General features: G+C 48.4%; 1 non-coding gene across 1 annotated transcript; it reads left to right on the plus strand.

Annotated features, from left to right (window-relative positions):
• Window positions 1-12246: 12246 nt before the first annotated feature.
• On the plus strand, window positions 12247-12318 carry Trnaw-cca. The gene has a single exon. It is a non-coding gene; the product is annotated as a tRNA-Trp (tRNA).
• The last annotated feature ends 9845 nt before the right edge of the window (window positions 12319-22163 follow it).

Here is a 22163-nt window from a genome sequence, read left to right on the forward strand (position 1 = left end):
AGCTATGCTTAGGGCAGTATCAATAACAGCAGCTGCATTTAGAATCCCAGTTTATGCTTTACCCGAAGAGGATCTTCAAATTAATTTCCTTCTTTCATTTCAAAAATAATAAACAAAATAAATAAATAACTAAATAAAATAAAACACAAAATCAAAATATAATACTAATAAATAAAAAAAAGGGTAGAATGCCCGCTTTCCAGTGGGCGGCCCGGTTTCTATTTCATGGTCAATGCATCATTTTCGTTTTTTCAAAAAAAGAAGTGGCAAAGGGCAAAATAAAGCGGTAAAGGAAAAAAAAAACAAAAAAATATAAAAGAAAGTGGTTAAGGCAATAACAAAAAAGTCGTAGGAAGAAAAAGGTGGTTAAAAAAAGAAAAAAATCGTAGAGCATTCGACTGCAGATCGAGAGGTCCCCGGTTCAATCCCGGGTGCCCCCTTCACTTTTCAGTATCTCTAAAAAAACAAACGACGATTGTCGCTGTGAGTTGCAAATACATGTTTGAGATGCACTCCGTACGCCATACCGAAGGCTTTGGAGCAGCATTTCAATGGAGGGATCGCAGCCCAGGGTCTTGCAGGTCATCGTCGTCCTGCCATGAGGTCGAACTGTACGAAATCCAGTTGCTTGGGGGGGGGGGGGGGAAGAATGTTGTACGCTGAATTTTATAGAATATGGTGATGGCAAAAGTTTTCTTGTACTGCTGCACGGAGAAACAAAGATTGGAGGAGCTGGGATTTGAACCCAGGACTTTCTGCATGCGAAGCAGACACTCTACCACTTTTATTTTTAGTTTTTTTTTTCGCAGGGCAAGCACCGTAATCACTGCCGTCTCTAGTAATATCTCTTGAAACTGTTTCCACGTAATTTACTTGTTTTCCCGCACGAAGGAAATTTGTAGTTTTGGAATATTTAAAATTCATTGTCAGATGTGGGGTTCGAACCCACGATCCCCTTCGAGAACCAGAGCTTAAATCTGGTGCCTTAGACCGCTTGTTTTCGAGTCAGACGCCTCAACCACTTTTTTTTAACACCTTAACCACTTTTTTATTTTTTTTTGTAGAAGCCAGTGTCCTAGCCACTTTTTCTCCATTATTAATTTTTGTCTTTTTATCCATCCTAGCAGAAGCTTTTCAGCAAGTGGCGGGGGGGGGGGGGGGAGGGAGGGGGGGACAAAGAGGACAGGGGTCAAATAACACGAGGCCTGGCCACAATGGCCCCACCCGCCTGTCACTGAGTTACTTCGTCAACAGAGACTGTGTTGAAAATGCTCTCTAAGTCTGTATGTGTGATACATTAGCTTAGTTTTTTTCAAGTTTTTTTCATTTCTTTGAAATTTCGTAAAAATATATTGTTTCATCTTTTATTATGTCCCACGTCAGAGGCAGGATGCACATCCCTTTTTGTTTAACATCTATTCTAATTTAATAAAAAAACGGGTCTACATCCATTAGACAAGAAATCTTCTTCCATTTCACAGGAATACATCTTGAATTTGGTTGGACACTCGTAAGCTCATGTGAGTTAAAATAAATGAATAAAAAAAGTATTTAAAAAGTTCAAGAAGTGAGGTAAATGATATACCCTCTTTGTAGAACTTTGGCGACATTTGCCTCAGTAACGAATTAAAGCAGTGGGTGCCTGAGACCAATTTGAACATGACTGACACCGAGGTTTGAACTCGTCACAGTTGTCTGCTTGGAAGGGACAGATGAGAGGGGTTGCTGCATCATCAACAGACTAACCGATCCCTTGTTTTTCAAAAACAATGTCCAACATCTTGCCAAAGAATTTTTTTCAAATTGCCCGTTTATTTTATTCTCCAATGAGCAGTATGCATGTATGCCAAAAATTCGACTAGGTTGTCGCCGTCCCGTCTGGTGATCGTATAATGCAGGTAATTTGCCAATATCCACATCATTGTAGTGTTTTTAGCCATAGGATAGAAGTCCTTATCTGGGTTCGTGATGATAGTGGTCGAGATACTCGCTGGCGAGCTTCTCGATAATAGTGCGAGTTTTTCCCTCACCCATCGCCAGTTGTTGAAGTGTCCGCAGCAGGTGAAACGATGAAGCAAAGTGTCGATTAAACCACACTTAACACATTTGTCAGAGGGATGTAAGCCTATTGTGTGTAATTTGTCATTAGTGGCAATGGTATCATTCACCACCTGGTACCAAGTTGATGCAACATCCCATGTATGAATCTTAAGGCTGATGTTCCTCCATAGGGTCTTCCAGTTACAAGATGGATTTTTTTGCCTCAATTGTGTTACATTTACGCATCTTAGTCCATTTCCGCGTGACTTCATCCGTTGTGCCAAGTAGTATTCTTTGGAGAAAATACGTATATTGACAATCTTGATCCTTTCAATCAAGGTCGCAGAGCGCCAGTTGTTTTCAACAATGAGACCATGCATGCTGTTCGTAACTGCTTTCCAGTTTTTCGCCGCCATTTTAAGGGGACATTTGTCGACTATGATACCTAGTGACTTAGGATTGCCCACTTTTTGGGCCCAGGGTATGGATACATGTTCAAGTCCTCTCAAGTTAACCAGTTTGCCTTTTTCCTTCGTTGAGTTTAGCTCCAGACACCTTACTGTAGTTGTCGATTTCCGTTTTAATCGTCTTAATGTCGTTTACACAACGAATAACTGCTGTGACATCATCGGCATAGGCACGGACTGCAAAACGTGCTCTTGATATGGATAGACCTGGTAATGTGGACTCCAGTTTTCTGAGGACAGGTTCCAGAGAAAAGGCAAAGATCAACATCGAGAGAGGACTTCCCTGTGAGACACCTCTCTTAAGTGTGATCGGTATTGTCGACTGGCCGTAAACACACAATCGGGTGGTAATGCCTGTGATGACACTGCGGAGTACGGTTACTGCTATGTTATCTAATCCAATCCTTTCCATGATCTGGAGTATGTAACGGTGATACACACGGTCAAAAGCCTTAGAAAGGTCGACAAACAGTAGGCCACAGTTGATGTTGGTCGCCGCTGTGATCGAAATTACGTCTCTGATTTCAGCTATTGTGGTCATTACGCTTCTGCCAGGGATGCAAGACTGATGATTTTTGATGACATGCCGGGCTATCAAGATCAATCTACTGTTTATCGCTCTGGCAATAGTCTTATAATCAAAATTTAGCAGCATGATAGGCCGCAAGTTATCAATTTGCCTGTGGCCTCTTTGTTTCGGTATGAGCACTGTTCTACCTTCTTTCAACTCGTCTGGTATTCTGTGACCTCGAAAGACTTCATTAATGATTTCCGTAAGGGTGGGTCCAATGACATGCCACAATTTGTGGTAGAATTCTTTGGGGAGACCAACTGGACCAGGGGATTTGTTTGCAGGGGAACCGACAATTAAGTCTAAGACACCTGAAACTGCGAAATCGGCAAGAAATTCATTGTTGTCTTCTGCAGTTAAGTTACTGCTCAAAATCTGATGGAAATCAGACGTCAGATTTTCATCAAGTGGATCGTCTGAGTATAATTCACTATTATAGTGATAAAAACCCTGAACAATGTCCTTTTGGTGCACGAGATGATCACCGTTTGGGGTAGCTATTTCGTCAATGAAGGTCCGCACACGGTTGGAACGGTGTTTGATGAGATAGTATAAGGAAGTCATTTCTCTGTCACTAACAGATTTGGTCTTGGCTTCAATTTTTAGACCATCTAATTGCCTTCGCTTAATGCTTAACAGCTTCGCTTTGACTCTCTGGATTTGTGCAGCGTAAACGTTGGAGTCATGAGATTTGTCATATAATTCTCTTAAAACGGCATAATATAATTCTGTTGTCCTCTTGTTATCCGTCGCTTTCTGATAGCAGTAAGAGATCAGACACTGTCGCAGTTTTCTTTTAGCTGTATGTGTCCACCACTCTAGTTTAGTTCTGTGCTTGTTAATGGAGCGGAGACAAAAATTCCATGTTGCACAAATGGCATCTTCAAGCTCCAGGTCTTGAAGATGAGAAGTGTTAAGCATCCACTGCCCTTTGAACCTTTTTGTTGGTTGCTTGTCGAGATTTAAGGTGACAGCATAGGCACAATGGTCAGAGAAGGGAGCTGGAATAACTTCAGTATCAAGAACACGGTTGCTGATGTGAGACGATATATATATATTCGGTCAAGTAGACTACTTGAAGTAAGGGTAAAAAAAAGTAAATTTAACCAGGGTAGGATGCAGAATTTCTCACGTATCTTTCAGCCGAATCTTGGTGACGAGTTCGCGAAGTTCATGACAGTAATTAAAGTGTGGCCTCTGATCCTTCTGATGTACCACGCAGTTAAAATCACCACCTAGCACTATGTTAAAGGGGTCCTTTCGAAGCAAATAAATGACTTTATCTTTAAAATAGGCACTTCTTGCTGACTTGTAACTGCTGCCGGAGGGTGCGTACACATTTACAACTGTGACATCAAAGATTTTGCAGCTAATACCGCGACCAGATTCAAGTTTTTCGACTTCTGTGACGGGGATACCACTACGGACTAGCATGGTCGTCCCTGTATGAAGTTCGTGAGCTACGCTTTCAATGGATTGGAAACCAGGAATATCCAGACTTTTGACTGCCACCTCCTGTAGTAGAATGATGTCTGCTTCAGATTCGCAAACGAATAGCCGCAGCATTGCCACTTTAAGGTCGGATTGCAGTTTGTTAATATTTATGGTCTACATTAGGCTTAACTTAGACATTGAGGTGTTGTGGATTGGCAGGAGAGCCAACCCAGGAATATTAGAGGAAGCCGAAAGGCACGCGTTTTAGCTCACGCAGGTTAGCGTGAGGTCTGGAACAGGAAAGGGAAAGGGAAATTAGAATGTAGAAAAAACGGACGTAGCTGGTGGAATACTTAACTTTAATCCATTAATGATGAGCGTCGGTCTGACGGTACATGATTAACAAGATCAATAGCAACTGATAATGGCGCCTTGCTAGGTCGTAGCAAATGACGTAGCTGAAGGCTATGCTAACTATCGTCTCGGCTAATGAGAGCGTATTTTGTCAGTGAACCATCGATAGCAAAGTCGGTTGTACAACTGGGGCGAGTGCTAGGAAGTCTCTCTAGACCTGCCGTGTGGCGTTGCTCGGTCTGCAATCACTGATAGTGGCGACACGCGGGTCCGACGTATACTAACGGACCGCGGCCGATTTAAAGGCTACCACCAAGCAAGTGTGGTGTCTGGAGGTGACACCACTTTCCTCCCCCGCAAATCGGCGTACGATTGTGTGATAAGGTTTCCGCCCGCTGTGGGGAGGACCCCATGTTGACGTATGCGACGAGGTGGGGAGCCTAACAACAGGTGAGGCTGTGCCACCCGCACCCTGCCATTCGGTCCGAGGGGAGCTAGGAAACTCCTGAAAACCTGCTCCAGGGTGCACGCCAACATGCGGTGTATGCGCCCGCAGAGAGACAGGAGGGGCCGAAGATTCGACCTCCACCGGATCGGGGAACCCGACGGGCGAAGACAACATATGGTCCGGAGCGGGCAAGAATTCCATGTCGGAGGACATCCGGTCACGGGAAGCGAACGGCAGCGCGTGACCCAGGGAGGCGCCCGGCGGTTGCAGCGACGCGTCCACTGCGGGCGTCGCCGGCGGGAGAACGGGCGGCGGCGGCGGCGGCGGCGGCGGCGGCGGCGTCGGCGGCGTCGGCGGCGCCGCGTCGCCATGGGGCAAAATGGAAGGCAGCGTCGGTAACACCTGGGACTGAGGCGAGCCAGTAGATTGGTCCCCAGGGTGCTGACCGGACGGCACCGTCGCTGAAAGCAGACGGCGAGCGGCAGATCCCATGCGACGACACAGGCGCAACTGGTTGAGATGCCGGCGCACCTCACCAGAGGCCCCCAAAACCAGATACATAGCGCGGCCGAGGCAGTGAAGAATGCGCCCTTCGAGCCAATGCCGTGAACCTCGGTAGTGACGATAGTAGACAACGTCGCCTGAAGCGAAAGCAGGTGTCTGCTACATCCGCCGCATCAGGTTCCTGTGCGGCGGCAAAGACATCAAGGTTCTATGATGACGACCGTGGAGCAACTCAGCCGGCGAGCGACCATCTCGGGGCTGAGAGCGATACGAGGACAAAAAGAGCAATAACGCGTCCTCCCGAGAATGCGACTCTTTCAACTTCAACATCTGTGACTTGAAAGTCCGGACTAATCGTTCAGTGGCACCGTTTAACTGTGGCGAAAACGGCGCGGACGTCAGATGTTGAATACCACTGGCCTTGCAGAATGACTGAAATTCTGCGGACATGAATTGTGGGCCACTGTCGGAAACAATAGTCTGTGGAAGACCTTCAATGCAAAAAATAGCAGATAACGATTGGATGGTGGCAGATGACATCATGGAAGACATCAGGACAACAAAAGGAAAATTACTAAATGAATCTACCACAACCAACCATCGACCATTCCAGAATGAACCAGCAAAATCGATGTGTAAACGTTGCCAAGGGGAAGTGGCTTTTGGCCATGCAAAGAATTTCCGCGGTGGTGCTGATTGTTGTTCGGCACACACCATGCAAGAAGAGCACATATTCGTAATCGCGGCATCGATTCCGAACCAAGTACAGGGCTGACGAGCAAGTTGTTTCGTTCTCACAATACCCCAATGTCCTTGGTGGAGAAGCTGCAAAACGGAGGACTGTAACAAACGTGGTACCACGACCCTGGACTGATCATTATCAGAACGCAACAGCAAAACACCACGTCGAACAAAAAGTCTCTCCTTGTGAGCAAAAAATCGGCGGACCAACGGATCCCCGATCCGTGACTTTGACAAGGGCCATTGCGTAGCAACAAAATGCAGAACGGTAGCAAGGACAGGGTCGGCAGCTGTGGCTGTAGCTACACGACGAAAATCAATCGGAAATGATTCGACCACGTCATCGGTTTTCGCATCAATGAACATGCAAGCAAGTTCGGAGGAATCGAATGCCCTATCCTCAGCAACAGGCAAACGGGACAACGCATCGGCGTTTCCGTGCTTAGCAGTGGGCCGATACAAGATATCGTAGCGGTACTGCGAGAGGAAAATAAACCAGAGAATGAATTTCTGCGCTGTACGTGGAGGTACAGGCTTGTTCGGATGCAAAAGCGATGTCAAAGGTTTGTGGTCCGTGATGATGGTAAAGTGACGACCATACAAGAAATCATGAAACTCTGTAACACCAAATACGAAAGCCAATGCTTCTTTCTTGATCTGTGAATAATTTCTTTGGGCAGACGAGAACAATTTGGACGCAAAGGCAATAGGGCGATCGTGCGCAAGCACAGCACCGATCCCGAAATCTGATGCATCCACCATCAACAAAAGAGGCTTCTGGGGATCGAATGGCGTAAGGCAAGTATTGGAAAGCAACGCCGATTTCAACTGGCGAAAGGCGCGTTCGCATTCCGTCGTCCAGACGAACGGAACACCTTTACAGCGTAAGCGATGAAGCGGAGCTGAAATGGAAGAGGCGGGGCGCACATATTTATGGTAATAGTTGATTTTTCCCAGCACACTCTATAGCTGCTTAAAATTCTGCGGCGAGGGCAAGTCTTGTACGGCACGGAGGTGCTCGGGACTAGGATGTATGCCTTGGGCATTGATTACATGTCCCAGGTAGGGCAAGTCGCGGGCAAAAAACACACATTTGTCCTTCTGTACTCGAAGACCATTTTGTCGCAAGACCTGAAATAATGTTCTGAGATTGGCCAAATGTTCTTCTTCAGTCTTTCTGGAGATCACAATATCGTCCAGATAGTTTTCTGCAGTAGGTACCGACGCACAAACAGTTTGTAGATATTGCTGAAACAATGTAGGGGCGGATGCACACCCGAATGGCAGTCGTTTGAATCGATACAAACCAAGATGCGTGTTAACCACCGCAACGCGCTGGGATTCTCCGTCCACTGGTATTTGCAAGTACGCATCTGCTAGGTCCATCTTCGAAAAATAATTACCCGAGCACAGTTTATCAAAAATATCTTCCGGTCAGGGTAAAGGAAAAGTTGCCATCACGAGTTGTGGATTCACTGTTGCCTTGAAGTCCACACAAAGTCTCAAGTTTCCGGAAGGTTTTGGCAAAATTACTAAGGGTGATGCCCAGAAAAAAGCCTGCACACGTTCTATTACACCTTGTGATTCCAAATCGTGTAATGTTTTTGCGACCTCATCACGCAATGCGTGGGGAACATTGCGTGCTCTGAAAAATTTCGGTTGCGCCTTTACTTTCAGGTCCAAATGTGCTTCATAGTTCTTAGCGCAACCAAGGCCCGGTGCAAAAATGTCTGCAAATTCTTCACACAGACGAGAAACACTGTCTATAGGCACAGTCTGTTTCACTGATAGGACCTGATTTACTATAGACATGTTAAACAACTGAAATAAATCGAAACCAAACAAGTTCACTGCAGAAGAAGAAGAACGAAGGACGTAAAATGACACTAGTTTTGTTTGTCCCTTGTATGTTGCAAGAAGACTGCACTGTCCTAATACAGGTATTTCTTGTCCTGAATTACTACTTAACATTTGCGGCACGCAACGGAGGTGTGCCCAACTGGTTGTATGTGTCTTGATTGGTATCGAGATGGAACGGTATCACTTTGCCGTTAATGTCCAAATCTACAAAAAGTTTATTGTCCTGCTGACAAGAGCGACTGTCTCGTGCAACGTGAACTGACACTGGTACTGAATCACTTGCGACACGATGGGATTTCCAGCGATGTCGACGCACACTGTTTGTGGGACGAACACAGTCACTGTTAGAGAGAGTGGCACTGGGTGGAGTGGAATGAAGTACATGAATGTCCATGGGCGAAGTTTCACGAGCCTGAGTATCCTTGGTACGAATTCGGCGCAAAGCAAAGGGCCTGGAATGGTTGTGAGTGTCCGATCTGAGCCTTTTCTGGCAAACACACAGGACATGTCGTTGTTTATTACAGAAAAAGCAAATAGCTTGGCGTGATGGGCAGTTACACCGCGGGCATGATTTTATCACTGCATTTGCTTGCCTGCATGGCACACGTGGCTGAGAGCCTGGCGGCAGCTGCGCGGGCGGGCACGAGGATTGTTTACTGTTCTGTGCAGCTCGCCCAGTGGGCCGCCAGTTAACCTGACACACGGGTGGCGAAGTTTCAAATGATTCCTGAGCAAAGTCAAGTGTGTCCTGCCGATCCAATATGTCCATCACTTGTTGAAGGGAGGGATTGACTAGTTTCAAAATCTGTTCCCTTATACGAACATCAGAAACGTTCTGTGCAATTGTATCACGTACCATAGTATCTGAATAAGGGAGTCCACATTGACACTCAAAAGAACAATCCCTAGTAAGGTCTTGAAAGGTTGCAACCCACTCCCGATTAGTCTGACCTGCCATACGTTTTGTACGAAAAAATGTATACCTTTTTACAACTACATTGACTGATTCTTTGAAATATGCATCTAATGCAGACCAAATTTCGTCGTAGGACAGAGTTGGTACGTCGCGTCGGGGAAATAATTTGACTATCACACGGTACGTGGTCACCCCAATGGAGGACAATAAAAAAGGCTGCCGCTCTTTACCTTGAATCCTGTACGCGGCGAGATGGAATCCAAATTGGCGTGACCACTCTGTCCAGCTTTCCAGTGCAGCATCAAAAGGACGAAAAGTCGGTGCAACAGCGTGTTGTGGCTGCGTTAGCGGTGGAGCGGCGGCTGCCGCATCGTTTTGCATTGCACGTTGACCATGGACGAGCTGTCCAAGGGCATCCAATAAGGCCTGCGTCTGCTGATTCTGTAAGCGATAAAATTCGGACAGTACATCTGGAGATTATGGCGAAGCCATTACACAAGTAAATCAGGGCAATATCGATAAGAACACGGTTTGGCCTCGTCGCCAAATGTTGTGGATTGGCAGGAGAGCCAACCCAGGAATATTAGAGGAAGCTGAAAGGCACGCATTTTAGCTCACGCAGGCTGGCGTGAGGTCTGGAACAGGACAAGGAAATTAGAATTTAGAAAAACGGACGTAGCTGGTGGAATACTTAACTTTAATCCATTAATGATGAGCGTCAGTCTGACGGTACATGATTAACAAGATCAATAGCAACTGATAATGGCGCCTTGCTAGGTCGTAGCAAATGACGTAGCTGAAGGCTATGCTAACTATCGTCTCGGCTAATGAGAGCGTATTTTGTCAGTGAACCATCGATAGCAAAGTCGGTTGTACAACTGGGGCGAGTGCTAGGAAGTCTCTCTAGACCTGCCGTGTGGCGGCGCTCGGTCTGCAATCACTGATAGTGGCGACATGCGGGTCCGATGTATACTAACAGACCGCGGCCGATTTAAAGGCTACCACCTAGCAAGTGTGGTGTCTGGAGGTGACACCACATGAGGACTGCCAGTGTGTCATACGAACTACATCACAGAAAATATTGAAAAAACCATATGAAACAAAACAGAAAAACAACCTATAGAGGCCTTCCGTCTTAACGCAACGTCACTATGCCGTAAACAAGTATCCATTAATCGTTACTACTGTGGGGGTGGATCTCGCCGACACTTTTGGTTTGACTGCCGTCAAGTTCCTCACGCACTATTTCGTACCCGATATTCTTCTGTTTGAAATCGGATTTCCCTTGTTGCGACTGTTGTGATGGCGATGGATGGCGAGAAGCCGAAAGATTAGGCTACAGTTTGAGTTTGCGTCGCACCGTGGGTTGACATGCCGATAGTATTGTCGAGTCATCGGCCTTCTGTGTTTCTGTTTCCGTCCGACCGACACTCGTGAGCTGTTGTTTGGCAACAGCTTTCTCCTGTTTGTTTCCACCTGAGGCTTGTTGTCGTAGTTTGTTGTGGAGCCGATGTTTACCCGCCGCTTCCTCATGTTGGTCGCGTTGAGGCGGCTGTTGTGCATCGCCTGTGACACTCAAAGTTGTCAGTTGCTGTTGATCGGTAGGATCCTCGGTTTCCACATCCGATTTGTTGGTGGGAGGTAATACTGCAGGATCGATCTGCATACAATCGGCTTCTACTAAGTCTCTGTCAGCTGAAGGTCGTGGTTTTCTGATTGTGGGAGAGGTGCGAGATAATTCATCTTCTGAATGATCATCGCTTTGCTCCAGTGGCCGTTTTTTATTCTGTAAATCACTGTCAGTGGGAACAGATTCGTCGGGGCTACGATAGGTGGAAAATCAGTGACACTGCAGGGAATGTCAGGTGATATTTCCTTAGCAACATCATCTGCAGGTTGGACAAGTGTACCGTTTGCCATAACTTCACTGAGTGTCAATTTGCGTCGCTGCATAAGGTTAGTTTTTAAGACAAACACACGGCGGGGACAATCCTGGCGAAAATGACCTGAATCATTACAGACATGACATGTAGGGACTTGTCCAGTATAAATAACGTGAGCCTTGTGACCTTCAACGGAGATATGTGACGGGATGTTTGTTTTAACTTCCATTTCAACCGACATTATTCCATTAAAGCACTGGAGTTTATAATGCGGCGACAAGCGTTCATTAATGATTTCTTCAACATCCCCATATTGAGACAGAGCAACCTTAATGCTTTCGTTTTCAAGTTCAATTGGTAAATTAAGAACTCGAACAGTCCGATATGAAGTATCGGTCCTTTTGATAGAAACCATACTCTTAGTGCCGTCCCTATGGAGAAACTCGACTTGGTTGTCAACTTATCGCGAATTTTATCAACCATTAACGGATAGAAGAACTTAACAAACACACAGTAGTAGTCCGAATCAAGCTGGGTAATATGAACAGAATCCGGATTAATGCCAATTACCTTTATGAGCCATTCCTGCACCTCTAGAGCAGACGGTTGAACTCGGCGAGTTTCTTTTTCAAACGAAAAAACCAGGGTGGTCTTCCTGATGGAGGCAGCCATGTTGTGCAGCACCGGTCGGATTACGGTCAAAACCGAAAATCCGTAGAACGACGAATATCCGAAGACGTAACAAATACACAAAACCGGTGTAAAATAGATTTCAATTGAAACACTGAACAGAAAGCAGTACACACGAAACGGTAAACACTAGCGGAAGCGCTGTATTCACGGAGCGGCGACTAGTACGTCCGTACGCGACGGTAGCTAGAGCCAGAATGTACCACTGAGTTACACCCCCGCCAGAGCAACTACATCTGGGACGAGTCTCTCGTGGATCCTACTGTCATTATTTCTTAGGTTAGAACGGTACAGTAACTGTTCGAGGAACCTATTCATGATGAGACCTAAGCAGCGTCGACTCCGTGGCGCAACGGTAGCGCGTCTGACTCCAGATCAGAAGGTTGCGTGTTCAAATCACGTCGGGGTCACAATGAAAGCCATAGGCGAGTATGTCAGCTTAATCAGATACCAAACGATTACAGAGAACGGACGAACAGAACTTGCTTGAAAAAAGCTACTAGTGCAATTTTCGCATTCTGACATTAAGGTGAAGGCGCAGACTCGCACTTTCTCCAGGCGCGAAGTGTCTAGTATTTTTGATATTTATATCGTTTAACGCTAATATATAACTGAGAGATAATGATTACGCAATATTTTGCTCGATTAGACGTCTTTAGCCACGCAGAGTATAATATTTTTCCTTAAGTTATGGGAACAGAAAGATCGTGAAAGGGGGGTGTAGCTCAGTGTCGGCCTTCAGCGGCCCTGGCGAGCGGACGCTCGGCGTGTTTGCGTCCTCGCTGCTGCTGGCTGAGTGCTGTTTACTGGTGAGTAGACGCTGTTCTAGCGGCCACAATAACGTGTTATTGTGTGACAATGTTTAGAACCGGAACATGAACGACATAACGCGCAGAGACACGTTGAAATTTGTATTCGATCACAACTATGCACGACCGAAGTCTTTTGAGATAGAATTATGGATTGAGGAAACTCTGAAACGATCCTTTGACGATATTATCGGCGTACACCTGTCGATCGTTAGTAGCGTTGTGCTTGGTTGGTTGGTTGGTTTGAAGATTAAAGGGACCAAACTGCATAGGTCACCAGTCCCTTATTCCATAAACACACAGAGCACGGTGAAACCATCCATTAGTTATTCGAAGCACAAGGAAATATTCCAGGGGAAGAAAATCCCCATGGTCAATAATAAAGCAGCATGCAAAACGGAGCACAGCAACAAAAACAACATAGAGAAGAAAGGCAGAAAGAATTAAAACTGTACAGCAGAGGACTGTGGCTGGCTGATCACGAAAATAATAGGCTGAGCCAGTCACTCTGCAACACGTTAAAACCTCCAGCCTAAAAGATTAGGGTGGAGTCGAATAATAACACAAAACTAAGTAAAATATACGGCACAAAGGAGGGTGACGCAATAAAATTAGAGGGACCTATAAAAGCCACTTGCTCGAATATAACTTAATGTCTCTATGGCAGATCGTGTTTTGTCACCTAAAAGAGATGATGAATCACCCAAGTGATGAAAAGTTCGCCTGAGGGCGGTTAAAAGAGGACATTCCAACAATATATGGGCCACCGTCATGTTTGCACCACAGCGACAATGAGGGGGGTCCTCTCGACACAACAGATGACCATACGTCAGCCAAGAGTGACCAATGCGGAGTCTACAAAGAACAACAGAATCCCTGTGAGAGGCCCGCATGGAAGAACCCCACACAGTCGCGGTCTCCTTTACTTGCCGCAGCTTGTTGGGTGCAGACAGAGTGCGCCATTCGTCTCCCCACATCCCAAAGACCCGATGGTGCAAAACCTTTCGGAGATCAGTTGCCGGGAGGCCGATCTCCAGCGTCTGTTTGCGGGTAGCCTCTTTGGCTAACTTGTTGGCGAGTTCGTTTCTCGCGATCCCAACGTGTCCCGGGGTCCATATGAACACCACTGAACGACCACGCTGTTCAAGAGCGTGAATGGACCCCTGGATGGCACCAACAGTGGGATGGCGTGGGTAGCACTGGTCAAGAGCCTGTAGACTACTGAGCGAGTCACTGCAAATGACTGAGGACTCTTCAGTGCTGGTATGGATATGCTCAAGGGCACGAAAACTGGCTGTCAGTTCTGCGGAGTAAACACTGCAGCCTTCTGGCAAGGACCGCTGGTCGACCTAGTCCGCATGAGCATAAGCGTACCCCAAATGGCCATCAACCATCGAGCCATCGGTATAGGTAACCTCCGAGCCATGGTATGCGCCTAGGAGAGCAAGGAATTGGCGGCGCAAGACTGCAGGAGGAACTGAATATTTTGGCCATCGGGAAAGTTCCAGCCGAAGCTGCGGCCGATGAATACACCAAGGTGGTGTATGTGGGCAGATCTGGAAAGCAGATGGAAGAGGCAAACACTCGAGTTCACTAAGGAGTGACCAAACACGGATCCCAATTGTATGGCCTGATCGCGGCCGCCTGTGTGGGATATGGACTGCCACATTAGCGAAAAGGAGACGGTAGTTAGGGTGACGGGGCGAACAACGGACGTGGGCAGCATAGTTGGCTAACAGTTTTTGACACCGAATACGAAGCGGAGGAACCCCAGCCTCAGCAAGGAGGCTATTAACAGGGCTGGTGCGGAATGCTCCTGTCGCCTGTCGAACCCCACAGTGGTTAACGGGGTCCAGCAGTTGCAACGCTGAGGGTGACGCTGAGCCATATGCCACACTCCCATAATCCAGTTGGGACAGCACGAGGGCTTTGTAGAGCTGCAGCAGCGTATTACGATCTGCACCCCAAGTTGTGGTGGTGGTGGTTGTTGGGATGTTTAAGGGGGACTAAACAGCGAAGGTCATCAGTCCCCCATTCCAAAAACAAGCGAGACAAAGTCGCAGAGCAGATAAAACCCCAAGGGGGAAGGCGACTGCCCCCCCCCCCCCCCCCCAGGCCCAAGTTGTGTTGCTGAGGCAGCGGAGGGCATTCAGATGCTGCCAGCACTGACGCTTGAGCTGACGAATATGTGGAAGCCAAGTAAGCCGGGCATCTTACAGCAATCCCAGAAAACGGTAAGTGTCAACAACCCTGAGCATGGCATCCTGAAAATAGAGCTCAGGGTGGGGATGGGCAGTTCGATGCCGACAAAAGTGCGTAACACAGGTCTTCATGGGAGAAAATTGAAACCTATGGGCTAGGGCCCACGCCTGCGCTTTGGGTATGGCTCCCTGCAACCTACGTTCTGCAGCACTAATGGTGGAGGAGCTGAGAAAGATGCAGAAATCGTCAGCATATAACGTGGGTGAGACAGATGACCCCACTGCTGCTGCAAGGCCATTAATGGCCACAAGGAAAAGGGGCACGCTCAATACAGAGCCCTGTGGAACGCCGTTCTCCTGGATATGAAGTGAACTATGGGATGTGCCATTTAAAACGTGGAATGTCCGAACGGATAAAAAATTCTGAATAAAAATGGGGAGAGTGCCCCAGAGACCCCACCCGTGCAACGTGGCGAGAATATGGTGCCGCCACGTCGTGTCATATGCTCTGAAGAGGTCGAAAAAGACGGAGACGAGGTGTTGGCGCCTGGAAAAAGCAGTGCCGATTGCAGACTCAAGGAAGACCAAAGTATCAGCGGTGGAACGGCCCTGACGGAAGCCGCTCTGGCACGGGGCCAAAAGACCCTGAGACTCGAGCAGCCAACACAGCCGTCGACTCACCATACGTTCCAGTAGCTTGCTCCAAGTATTTGGCAAGCTGATGGGCCAATAGCTATCCACATTAAGTGGGTCCTTACCAGGCTTCAGCACCGGAATGATGGTACTGTCTCGCCACTGCGACGGAAAGACACCATCGCCCCATATGCGGTTGAAGATGGCAAGAACACACCGCTAACAGTCCGGGGACAGGTGTTTGAGCATCTGATTGTGGACGTCATCTGGCCCAGAGGCTGTATCGGGGCACTGTGCCAGGGCGCTTTGGAGTTCCCACGAACCAAAACGGGCGTTATACGCCTCAGGGTGGCGAGAAGCAAAAGAAAGCCGTTTGCCTTCCTTCCGGCGTTTTAGCGTGCGAAACGTGGGCGGGTAATTCCTCGACGCAGAAGCCCGAACGTAGTGCTGTGCGAAATGCTCGGCGATTCCATCGGCATCGGTGGATAGCTCCCCGTTGATGGTAAGCCCTGGGACACCTGTAGAGTGCTGCAATCCAAAGATGCGCCGAATCTTCATCAACACCTGGGAGAGTGAAGTACGGTAACCAATGGTGGAAACGTACCTCTCCCAGCACTCCTGTTTCCGCCTTTTGATAAGCCGCCGTGCCTGAGCACGGAGAGGTTTAAATAAAATGAGGTTCTCCAAAGACGATTGCCGCTTATGTCGCTGAAGAGCCCGGCGACGTTCTCTAATGGCTTCAGGTACCTCCTGAGACCACCAAGGCACTGACTTTCGCCAGGGGCATCCTAACAAACGAGGAATGGTACGTTCCACAGCGGAAACAACCGCTGCAGTCAGTGTCTCAACCGCCACATCGATGGTACCGTGGGGGAGAGATTCAACAGTGGCAGCAGAGGAGAACGTTTCCCAGTTTGCCTTGCTAAATACCCATCTAGGCAAGCGTTCATGGGAGCGACGCTGGGGTAGTGAAAGGAAGATGGGAAAATGGTCACTACCACACAAGTCGTCATGGACCCTCCAGTGGACCGATGGTACAAGCCCTGGGCTGCACAATGACAGATCTATGGTCGAGAACGTGCCATGCGCCACACTGAAATGTGTGGCAGCACCAGTGTTTAAGAGGCAGAGGTCGAGTTGAGAGATGAGATTCTCGACATCTCTGCCTCGGCCAGTAGTCTTCGTTCCACCCCACAGGGGATTGTGGGCGTTGAAATCCCCCAGGGGAAGAAAAGACGTGGGAAGTTGGGTGACAAGTGCAGCCAATTTGGTCAGGGTGAGTGTACCACCTGGAGGAAGACGGTTATCTCCTGGGTAGTCCTTACGCGGACAGCCACAGCTTCCAATGATGTTTGAAGGGCACATGAGCACTATATACAGAGGTAAGGACATACACGCAGGCTCCACCTGACACACAATTGTAGGTGCTACGGTTGCAGTAATAACCCTTGTATCCACGAAGGATAGGGGTCCGCATTGCCGGGAACCAGGTTTCCTGGAGGGCAATGCAGAAAGCAGGTGTCAGGCTTAGAAGCTGTCGTAGCTCAGGGAGATGGCTAAAATAACCGCCACAATTCCACTGGAGGATTGTACAAAGCGTGTCCTGTAGGGGTATGAAGGCACTGAAAAGGCAAATTACCTCGCAGGGTCACATGCTGCCACCGACTGAGTGACAGACGTCGCTATGTCCATCGTTTCTGAGGAGATGGCGAGATCCAGGTCATCAGGGGACGCAAAGAGCTCAACCTCATCCTCAGAGGCTGAGCTGACAGGAAGCGGTGGTGTGGGAACCACTGGGTCCTTATCCTTCTTGGAGAGCTTCCTCTTCTCTCTCTCGTCTTTGGGAGGAGGGTTTGCATGCTGGGAGGGCTTTCCTGATGCATTATCAGGAACAGAGGAAGAGCATGAAGCCCTTCGACCAGCAGCTGGTGGCTTCGTTAGCCACTGGCTAGTGTCTTGTGAGACACTGGGGAAGTCCTTGGAAGGGACTCCCCCAAGGGATCCCTTCCAAACAAGTGAGACTGGAGGAGGCTGTTGCATCTCCGGCTGAGCAGCCGGAGAGGGCTGTCGCCTCTCCGGCTGAGAGGTGGGGACTGACGTCCCCGGTTGTTCGGGGCCCATTGCTCCCAAACTGGGTGTTTTGGGAGTAGTGGAAGAGAGAGTGGCCTCCACCAGTGGTGGGGCAGGCGTAACGTGACTGTTCTGTGGGCCAACTGTGAAAGGAGTCTTTGCAGGAACTGGTGGCGGCAGTGTGACGGTAGCATAACTCCTCAACATAGGTGTGGGGTTGAGTCGTTCTAGCTTCTTCTTTGCCTCTTTGTAACGGTCCAAGGTCTTAATTTCTTGTATCTTCCGCTCTCGCTGGTAGACTGCACAGTCTGGTGAGCAGGGAGAATGATGCTCCCCACAGTTAGCGTCGGTGGGAGGTGGAGCACACGGAACATTAGGATGTGAAGGTCGTCCACAATCATGACACGTGGGGCTTGCAGTGCACCCATAAGACATGTGTCCGAATTTCCAGCACTGGAAGCATCGCATAGGGGGCGGGACATAGGGCTTGACATCGCACCGGTAGATCATGACCTTGACCTTCTCAGGCAAGCAGTCGCCCTCAAAGGCCAGGATGAAGGCACCGGTAGCAACCCTATTATCCTTCGGCCCCCTAAAGACATGATGGACAAAGTGTACACCTCGTCGTGCCAGGTTCTCACGTAGCTCGTCATCAGACTGTAGCAGAAGATCTTTATGAAAAATAATCCCCTGAACCAAATTTAAGAACTTATGGGGAGTGACGGTAACGGGGATGTCACCAAGCTTCTCACAGGCGAGTAATGCCCGGGACTGTGCAGATGAAGCTGCTTGTATCAGAATGGCCCTGCTCCTCATTTTGGAAAGAGATGCCACTTCCCCAAACTTATCTTCGAGATTGTGCACAAAGGAAAGAGGCTTAGTCCCCAAAAAGGAATCCCCATCAGTTCTGCTGCATACAAGGTATGGCGGCGAATATGGCTCCTATCTGCAGCCCTACGTTCCTCCCATGGTGTGGCTAGGGAAGGGAACGAGTTGGGGTTAAATTCCACCCTACCACACTTAGAGACATTGGCGGTTGGGCGACCACCAGATTGAGATTTCACCCGCTTCATTGCGGGGCATCCACCCCGATGCCACCCACTCGGACCAGGGGCTCTCCTCATGGGCGCCACCCAGCCACAGCAAAGGCCACCTGACAGGATGGCCATTGCCGGTAGTCCCGATGCCCCAGAGAGACGGGCATCTACCCCTTGGCTTACGTGGGGAGGTGTCAGCTCAGGCATCAGCAGTACGATCCCTGTGTTGTCAGGGGGCTACAACCTAGAGGGTACATGATGACCCCACCACAATGGGCTGGCTACCGTGCTGGATTTTGGGTGCCATGGGTAGTCCATAGTGATCGTGGGTGCAGATGGTGACGCACTAAGAGCGTAACTTACACAATAAAAAAAAAATGGTTCAAATGGCTCTGAGCACTATGGGACTCAACTGCTGAGGTCATTAGTCCCCTAGAACTTAGAACTAGTTAAACCTAACTAACCGAAGGACATCACAAACATCCATGCCCGAGGCAGGTTTCGAACCTGCGACGTAGCAGTGTTGCGGTTCCAGACAGCAGCACCTTTAACCACACGGCCACTTTGGCTGGCTTACACAATCCATCAGGTGTGTATGCCCAAAGTGAGGGATGGAGGGTGCAGTTACGACGCCAAGACGATAAAGAGTGCCAAGGACTTAGGGCACAGAGGACTGATGGTGCACCACGTAAGGTGTCCTTCCCAAAAAGGCTCGTACTTCTGTTGAAATTGGAAAAATGGAGGTCAAACCCCAATGGGGTCCATCACATTAAAGGCCGAAACAGTTGAGACTCCTTTTAGTCGCCTCTTACGACAGGAAGGAATGCCGCGGGCCTATTCTTACCCCCGAACCCGCAGGGGGCAGTAGCATTGTGTACATCAAGTTTAAAACCGCTGATATTTGCGAACAGATCATGCAGTCATGTAGTAGTAAGCTTAAATTTAAGGACCGTGATGGGAACATCGGAGAGGTCAAGGTTTTGCATGCAGGATTTGGTCTTAGAACTCTTCGAATTTTTGAGTTACCATTTGAAGTACCTGCGGCTGAAATCGACGCGGTGTTCAAAAATTATGGTAAAGTTGTTAGCAATGTTGCCGAAAAATGGGCGACGTTTAAGGTTCCTGTCCTGAACGGTGTTTGACTGGTTAAAATGGAACTGCAGAGGCACATATCATCTTACGTTACTATTTGTGGATACAGGGCGATCGTCATATATGACGGTCAACCGCGTAACTGCTCTGGGTGCGGTGCCACGGATCACGTTCGTACTCAATGTATCCAACGAAGGGTGACGCAGTTGCCACCAGGAGACATCGTGCCGGACAATACGATGACTTCACTACCGCTGACATATGTGGCGGCAGCCCGCACGAACATGGCCAACGTGGAACATTCAGATGTGGACACAATTTCCAACGCCTTGGAAGACGACCAAGTGACGCCAATCGAAACTTCCACCATGGAGGACATCACTGATGTAACCCCTGAGGTTCCAACGGAAACTAACGGGCCAATGGGTACGAATTTGGCCAGCCTTCACTGTGATGTACAATCCCAAGGAAACGTCAACGATTCGGACACTGGCAACAAACAGATGCCTGTCTCAGCACAAACGGCAGAATTAACTGGTGGGCAAGATAGCGTTTCACCTCCAGAGGCTGACGGAAATGGAAGGCGAGGCAGTTCGCCGAAGAAACATAAGAAAAGGAGGATAGCCCACAAGGATGCCGAGCAAACTGCACCAAGTTTGCGTGAGAAAGGTTTGCAAATTGCCCGCGACCTTATCGATGCCCTACATGGAAACTCTGATGAGAAGCAACAGAGTGGCACCAGCGATGTGGCAGACACCACGAAGCCCCATTCAGAGGTCGGAGACCACGCTCTCGCTGAAGGGGAAAAGACTACACGACGGGTCTTCAGGGATAGCTCCACACACCTCCGTCTGGCTGAGACAGCTTCACACACCAAGAGGGACTCAGTTAATGTTGGCGACTGGGCAGCTGACGTAGAAGGCATGTCAGTGGACACTGAAACGGATAAGATCGGCTCGGCGAAAGGTGCTTCCTCAGCTGCGAGGGATGAAGAACTCAAAAGGACAGGACCTGCTTCAAGAACTCCGACAGGGGACGCTGATTAGTTTTCTGATACTTATTAATGGTCCCCACCGACGTCTCCCTTCCATACTTGGATTGAGACTTCGCACCACTAGCTGGAAATGCCTCCTCCGTTTCAGGACTACAAGTTAGCCACATTAAATATCAATAAAATTACCTCGACTCAGAAGCTGTACAGTCTTCGCGACTACCTTTACAGTTGTGACGCGGATATTGTGATGCTGCAGGAGGTAGACGACAACCTTCACCTAGACATTCCTGGCTCCTCCAGTACGGCTTTTCTAATCGAAGAGGGAGTGACCATCTCTGACGTCGAACTACTGGTAAACGGGAGAGGCATTTCGTGTCTAATTCACGGTATACGATTTATAAACATCTACGTCCCTTCTGGTAATCAAAATAGAGTGCGCAGAGGCCAGTTTCTTTGCTACTGACCTGTTATATCTGTTACGACGTAATCCAGAAGACGTGGTACTTGGGGGTGACTTCAACTGCGTTTTAAAGCCTAAAGATCAAAGGCCGAATTTTAATGGTTGTCCTACTCTCGCAGAAACAGTGCGTCAGCTAGAACTGGAGGACACATGGGAAATACTACATGGGGACCAAAGCTGCTTTACGTGTTACAGCGCACACACTGCCAGCCGCATCGATAGGATCTATGAGAGGAAAACTCTGAGGGGGCAAATATCGGCAACGGAAACGTGGCCAATATATTTCTCAGACCACTTGGCCTACCACTGTACCATTCGTATGACCAGACAGAAAACGTTCCGTGGCAAAACAGGATGGAAATTAAATGTAGACATCCTCCGAGAGCAAGGGCTACGCGAACAGTTGCAGGAGGTCTGGGAATCGAATCTACACAGACAGGCTACTTTTCCGTCTGTCACGATGTGGTGGTGCCACTATACGAAGCCTCGACTTATTAGGTGGTTGAAAGCCTATAGCTACGCCAGGAGCCGCTTGCAAAAGGAGACCTTTGAATTTTACTCTAGATGCCTACGTGATTTATACTCCGAAACGTCTGTCACGCACGAAAACATCGTACAATTCAAAAGGATTAAGGCAAAGTTGTTAATACTGAAACGGAAACAAATGGAAGGTCCCAAAATCCGTTCTAGAGACACCAACAGTACTTCCGATGAACATCCATCCTCGTTCCACGTCGGCAGAGAGAAACGACGAGCCAGACAAAAACTGACTAGTAAATTGAAAACGGAAGATGGCAGCTTCTTGACAACACAGACGGAAATAAAGGATTATATCATTGACTATTACCGGAGACACTATATGGAAGACCCGACAGATGATGAGATCATCTCCGCCATGCAAGATCTTCTAACAGCGAAACTAGCCGAGGCTGACGGGGAGTCACTGATAAGTGAAGTCA

The sequence above is a fragment of the Schistocerca piceifrons genome, chromosome 3 (assembly GCF_021461385.2).
Source record: "Schistocerca piceifrons isolate TAMUIC-IGC-003096 chromosome 3, iqSchPice1.1, whole genome shotgun sequence".
Classification (NCBI taxonomy): domain Eukaryota; kingdom Metazoa; phylum Arthropoda; class Insecta; order Orthoptera; family Acrididae; genus Schistocerca; species Schistocerca piceifrons.